Source organism: Camellia sinensis, chromosome 5 (genome assembly GCF_055761805.1).
Source record: "Camellia sinensis isolate YWXY chromosome 5, ASM5576180v1, whole genome shotgun sequence".
Taxonomy (NCBI): Eukaryota; Viridiplantae; Streptophyta; class Magnoliopsida; order Ericales; family Theaceae; genus Camellia; species Camellia sinensis.
In genome coordinates this window covers 198,273,361-198,280,659 of record NC_138965.1, presented here as the reverse complement: position 1 = coordinate 198,280,659, position 7,299 = coordinate 198,273,361, and the positions used below count along the sequence as shown (strand labels likewise).

At 30.0% G+C, this 7,299-nt stretch overlaps 1 long non-coding RNA gene across 1 annotated transcript; it reads left to right on the top strand.

The window, feature by feature from the left end:
• Positions 1 to 6,521: 6,521 nt before the first annotated feature.
• LOC145790326 (uncharacterized) lies at positions 6,522 to 6,969 on the top strand. Its single transcript, XR_014329009.1, has 3 exons — positions 6,522 to 6,603; positions 6,687 to 6,719; positions 6,841 to 6,969. It is a non-coding gene; the product is annotated as an uncharacterized LOC145790326 (long non-coding RNA).
• Positions 6,970 to 7,299: the final 330 nt, after the last annotated feature.

Sequence of the window (7,299 nt, the reverse complement as noted above, 5' to 3'; positions counted from 1 at the left end):
CAAATGATATATGCCGTCTCAAAAAAAAGGTTTTTTGCGACGGTTTTATTTACCGTCGCTAATACTTCAGCATTTCCGACCCCTCCGCTTAGTTTCATTACCGACGGGTAAGTGCCGTCGCTAAAGGCTATTATTTGCGACAGGTGAAGTTACCGTCGCAAAAAACCGTTTTTTGCGACGGGGGGCGCGGCGTCGCTAAAAACTCCGTGTTTTTTGCTATGTTTTCCTGTAGTGTAGCTCAAATACCTAGAAGTACACTAAAATGTGCTTTTGATTAATTACCTTTTTTAATACATCCTCTTTCAATTTGAAAGAATTTTTTTTGAAATCATATTGGCATTGCGTCAACAAACACTAACTCTGATTTTTTAAGCCATATTATCTCATGAATTTAATAGTCTAAGGCCATGTTTGTTTGGGCGGACTGGATTAGTATTCCTATGACTAATAGTCCTAGGACTACCAATTCGTTGGATTATGTATCCTATCTTAACTAATAGTCAAGTTTAAAATAATTAATCCGTACTTCAATTGTTTAACCAAATATCGGATTAATAATTTTATTGGACTATTAGTCCAATCCTAAGCTCATGTCCACCCAAACAAACATGACCTAAGGGTATGTTTGATTGAGAGGATTAGAATATGAGATTGAAATTATTAATCCGTGGATCCAATAATCCTGTGTTTGTTTTGAAATTTTGTTTCAGGATGATTAATCCAACAAATTTGTAGAATTAGTAGTAATAGGGTAGGGGGGATTATTTATCCTGAACTGAGAAATAAAATAAAAAAACACTTTTACCTTTGACTAAAAATTAAAACACTTATTATTTTTATATAATTTAATATTTTAGAAAGCTAAAAATAATTTTTTAAAATTTTAGAAATATTTTTTGATATTTATTTTATCAAATTAATTTATATTTTAAAAAAAAAATTAAAAAACAAACTAAACATGACCTTTGTATCTTGCATTTTGTATTTTGCTTTTATTTATTTATTTATAATTTTATTCAAAACCACGTTTATGAAGAAATTTCGATAAAGTAAAGATTGTGAAGAAACATTGATGGAGGATAAGATTAGAAAAAAAGATAAATATAATTGTAATCCTATATTTATATGTTTTCTTATCCAATGTAAATCAAACAATAGACAAGGGGATAATTTATTATAGTAATCCAATTGGATAGTGAATATCACATTACTTTGATGAGATTATTAATATTTTCACTATTAGTCTTATGAATCAAACATGGCCTGAGGGGAAAAAATGATAATTGTTATATCCTTTCATTCTGCAATGAGTTGAAGTTGATGGATGTACATACTTAAGATGCTAAGGGTTCAATTTTTTTAATTTATTTTTTATTTTTTTATGAATATAGATATTAGTATGCCAAATGAGGAGGTTGGGATTCTCTCCAGATGAGATCGGGTGAGACTACCCTGTCTCAAACCATTTTTTTACTATACAATCACTCTAACTTGATCATGCGATGGAGAGTGTCTTCCTGTCCCAAACTACACCGTCATAGTCTCTCTTACTTGATCGTGTGATGAAGAGTGGCCTGGGACAGAGGAAGAGGGAGATATAGCTTTGGACAGAAGATCCCTTCCTTGATGAGTATCTCCTACCAAAAGGGAATAGAAGATATGCAATTGTTTTTGGGCTGGCGTGGAGCCCAAACTAAATTTTAACTGTGTCCGTGGAGTCAATTTTGGGCCTAATGAATGGCATAGGCCTGTATTATCTCCAGGCTTATGTAGAAGTTTAAAATACATAACAATGGCCTGTTTGCTATAACTTATTATAAATTTAAAATTGATAATAAAAAAATTAAAGTCAAAAGTAAAATTTTCAACTTACGAATAATTTATTTATTTACGTTATTTTCAATAAATATGTTGTATATATAAGTTGCACAAAATATAGAATAAAATAAGTTATAAGTACCTCAAATAAGTGCACTTTTTGACTAGGGATTGTTTGGAGTTGTTAAAATTATATTTTTTAAAAGTATATTTTTAAGATATATGACAACAAGATTTTTTTTTTTCAAAAATAGACCATACCAATAAATTTTATAAAATCTTATCCAAGTGTTTTCTTAATTCAGTTGTGTAAACTATTATCAACACCACACATATATAAAACCCCCCCTCCCCCCTCCAAAAAAAAAAAAAAATTATACAAGATTTTGTGAAAAAATAGTAATAAAAAAAATAAAATTGGAGAACATGTGTTATGAAGATTGTGATTGATCGAGCGAATGGAACACACACGACCTTATATTGGGAAATTGAGGAGACAATAAAAGATACGAGATTTGATAATTGATTTGCAATACATAAAAATGAACACAATATAATTTTTGTTTTATTAATCACAAAAAGAGATTAAGTTTAAAACGGATATCCCGTAAACTATAGACTTCAAGGCAAGGCAATAGAAATTTGCCATATCATACAAATCAGAAGAAGCATTCAAGATTTTTTCATCTACTATTATACACCCACCTTTATCTGATACCTCTCAACCCTACTCCTTCACCATAGTCACCAACACAGAATCCCAAACCAAACTAGGAAACATCCAGAGATTGTTTGTTGTCTTCTTCCCTACCTGCTCTCTTACTCTCTTCCCTACCCACGGGTTTTGATGTGATTGATTTCAATCAAAAAAGAGTTTCGTTTGGATTTATGCCTAGTCGAGATATCTTATTCCGGTTTAATCAAAATTGACATAAACTTCTCAATCAAAATCCATCCTCTATTTTTATTTTTATTTTTATTTTATTTATTTATTTTTCCGATATGGGATTGTAAAATAAAAGGTAAATGGAAGCTAACCAATGAGAATTTTCTTAATTATTTAAAATTAAAAAAATTCAGTAATTTTAGAATGGCCCCGTTTGGTAGAGCTGTGGGAAAGTGATTATAACTTATAACCTAACAGCTTATAACTTATAACTGTGAACATAAGCTGATTTTTGACTTATAAATTCAGCTTCTCCTCCTCCACTCAAAGAATAAGTTGATTTTTGACTTACAAAAAGCTATAAGCTGTATTGTTAATGTAAGGCCCCGGTGTCCCACATCGAGAATGGAGGGGGAGTTCCTGGGCTATAAAAGTAAAAACTTGGACCCTTATATAGCATCGAGGCCTTTTCCCAAGTGGTGAAATCCCTATTAGAACTCCCCAGTTAAGCGTGCTTAGGCTGGAGTAGTTCTAGGATGGGTGACCCACTGGGAAGAACAAATCCATGCGGGCGTGGCCCAAAGTGGACAATATCGATGATGTGTGAAGGGTCGGGGCGTTACAAATGGTATCAGAGCCGACTCTCTGGAGTACCGAGTGTGGGCCCCTGGCGTCTCTCGGTGCATGTGGGCGGGCTTACGAGCTGGCAGGCTACTGCACGGGGACGTGCAGCCTTATGGGGGATGGATTGTAAGGCCCCGGTGTCCCACATCGGGAATGGAGGGGGAGTTCCTGGGCTATAAAAGTAAAAACCTGGACCCTTATATAGCATCGAGGCCTTTTCCCAAGTGGTGAAATCCCTATTAGAACTCCCCAGTTAAGCGTGCTTAGGCTGGAGTAGTTCTAGGATGGGTGACCCACTGGGAAGAACAAATCCGTGCGGGCGTGGCCCAAAGCGGACAATATCGATGACGTGTGAAGGGTCGGGGCGTTACAGTTAAGCTAAACCAAACACATCAAAATAGCTTAAATTAAACTAAAAGCTAAAATAAACCGGAAATAAGTTCTACCAAACAGGGCCAATGAGGGTTTGAAACTTCTAGAAAGCTGCTCTCTTAAAACTCTCTTTATAAGATTTATTTTATATAAGTGAAATAAATTTTTTTTTTCGATGTGGGATTATAATACTTTATATAAGTGAAACAACTCCCTTTCTTTTTTCTTTTTCGAAATTTGGGATTGTAATTATTTTGAAGTTAAATATTATGAGAGTTTCAAAATTTCATACATAATTTTAGAATGAGGGTTTGGAGCTCGTAGAAGGCTTCTCCCAAAAACCCAATTTTCCTTGTATAATATATAGATAGATAGTGAAACAAACTTTGCTTTTTCTTCTTCTCCCGATGTGAGATTATAAAATAAATCATAAACTAATTAGAGTTTTATTTTTATATGGTTAAATGAAAGTTAGCTAATTGAAATTTTTTTAATTTTTTAAAATTAATAAAATCAATATGAGAAATCGCGATTAAACCGGCAAATCGGTCAAACCCAAAATGGTTCAGCCTAATCGGTTAGGTCAAATGACCAACCAACTTATACAAAAAATAATTAATTAAAACTTTTAAATGTTATTTTAATTTTATTAAAATTTAAACTGTTTTGAGTTGAAGTATACACAATACTACACTATTAAGATTTCACTTTATATAAGTGAAACAACTCATTTTTTTTTTCTTCCGATGTGAGATTATAAAATAAAAATTAATAATTATTTGGACGGAAAGTTTATTTTTAATCAAGCAATCTCAGCTTTTCAATCTGTAATCATATCAATCTTTAGTTTATTTCGAATCAAACAAATCTAATCAATATATTTTAATAAAATCGCTAAAATTGTGATTAAACCAACAAATCAATCAAATTAAAAATGATTTAGCCTGATCGGCTAGGTCAGTTTTAAAATTTAAACTATATTGAATTGAAACATGTACAACACTACAATATTAAATAGGATGTGAGTATAAAATTCACTTTATATGAATAAAATAACTCCTTTTTTTCCTTCTTGCTAATGGAGATTTTCTTAGTTGTTTAAAATTAACAAAATCAAGAAAATTAGTATGAGATATTGAGGCTCCGTTTGGTAAGCATCTTAAAGTATAGTTCTACCCATTTATTTGAGTGTGTTGTTTGTTTGGAGTTTTCAAATCATAATTTTACACCAATTTCTCAAAACTCAATTCAAAACAAAATTATTAGACCATCTCCAACGGTTCACCAAACCTGGCATCAAATTTGAAATTTGGTGAAAAAGACACTTTTTGAAGCTCCAACGGTTTCACCAAACTGATATCAAATTGAGAATTGAATAAAAAAATCATCAAACTGAGAATAGGATACAGATTTCAACAAATTATTGTTTGTGACCGTTGGAGGAGAGGAACTGGTCAACCAGCCGGTTGCTCGGCCGGTTGATCAATCGGTCGACCACTTAATGGTTCAAACAGTTCAAATGGGTAGGTTCAAACAATTAAAAAATATATATATATATATATATATATTTGCCTTACCGGTTGACCAGCCGGTCGACCACTGAAAGGTTCAAACAGTTCAAATAGGTAGGTTCAAACAATTAAAAAAAGTTTTTTTTTTTTTTGCCTTACCGGTCGATCAGCCGGTTGTCCCTGGAGCAGATTTGATGAAAATCAACCATTGGAGTATTCTGTATCAAATTGAGAAAATGGTCATTTTTGTACTCAGATTTGGTGAAAAATTAGGTGAATCGTTGGAGATGCTCTTACTTTTCAAAACTCATAACTAAACACATAATTCAAAACTCAATTCAAATCAATATTTTAATTTTTTAAATATTTTAAAAATATTTTAATTTTTTTAAGATTTTAAATTTTAATATTTAAACGATTTTTTTAGTTTTTTTTTATTTTTTGAATATTTTTAAATATTTTAATTTCAAAATATTACGATTTTAATTTTTTAAATTTTAAAATATTTTATAAAAATAAATTCAAACTCTATTTTATAAAAATATTTTTAAATATTTTAATTTTTTTTGTTATGTATTTAGTTACGATTTGAGTGTAGAGTTGTGAAAGTAGTATAGAGTTTCGAGTTATGTGTTTGGTTATGAGTTTTAAAAATAATTTCTTAATTGAGTTTTGTTTTATGTGTTTAGTTACGATTTAAGTGTAGAGTTGTTTTTAAATTTAAAATATTAACATTTTAAATTATTTAAATTTTTACGATTTAAATTTTTTGAATATTTATTTTAATTTTTTACTTATTAAATTTTTTAGATTATTTAAATTATTTAAATATTTATGATTTAAATTTTTTGAATATTTATTTTGGGAAAAAATTATTTCCTTTGTAGTATTTTCAATTAAAAAATTGATTAATGTTATTTTCTGTTAATAATAATTTTTTTAATCGAATTTTAAAAAGCGTTTGGTTATGAGTGTTGATCAGAATTTTTAATGGTGTGAAAGTAGTGTGTTTTGTTATGAGTTATATAATTTGAACTCATACTCTCAAATCATATTTACAAAACTCTACCAAACGCAACCTTAATTTTGTTAGTAAAATTTTATCATTTTAATCCTAACCACGTTTTCTGAAGAATTTTTTTTTTTTACTTAAAAACATAAATTTACTTAAAAGCGTAGTTTGTTTCCACGTTCTCTTAATTAAAAATGTGGTTTAATTAAGTTTTTACAGTTTTATAAATTTTTAAAATTCCATCCGAACTATACCTAATTTGAAAAATAACTTGGTATTTTAGCTTATTTTGGGAAAAGCCCTCACTTTCTGCTTCCCAACTCATTTTCCCTATCTAAAAAAAACAAACCCTTTGTTCCTCTGTCTCTCTAAACTAATGGGTAATCACTTTTCTTTGTAATTGTCTCCTAAAATTTGTTGTTGTGTATCAATGTCTAATTTTAGTTGGTGAGTTGTCCTGTAGGTTCTGATAAGAAGATCAAGATCGGTATCAATGGTATTGTTTCTCTCTTGCTTTAAGTTTTTTTTTTTTTTTTTTTTTTTTTTTTTTTTTTTTTTTTTTTTTTTTTGGAGTGGAAAGTTGTTGAATTAATTGATCTATGTTGAAATATATTTAGGGTTCGGAAGAATTGGTCGTCTGGTAGCCAGAGTTTCTCTGCAGAGAAACGATGTTGAACTGGTTGCTGTTAATGATCCCTTCATCACCACTGATTACATGGTATGTGTGTTTGTATATGCATGCTTATACATATGCTTTTACTCTGTTTGAATGGGGTGATTTGGTGAGAAATAATAAGAAATTATGAGAAATGGAATTCTTTTTTCATGTTTGGTTTGTAAGTTGGGTGAGAAATGAGGAGAAATGAAGGTTTATGATGTGTTTGGTTAGAAGATTTTAGCAGGGATTTGGAAATAATAAAAAATAAAAAATAAAAGTGAAATATGAATAAAATATACTTATTTTTTTACGTAATTTCATGCATCTTTTTCCTTTTTAAATCCAATGTCAAATCTTTCAATCAAACATAGCATTAGTGATGGTTGTGGTTTTGTTTTTAAATTATTATTATTATTTT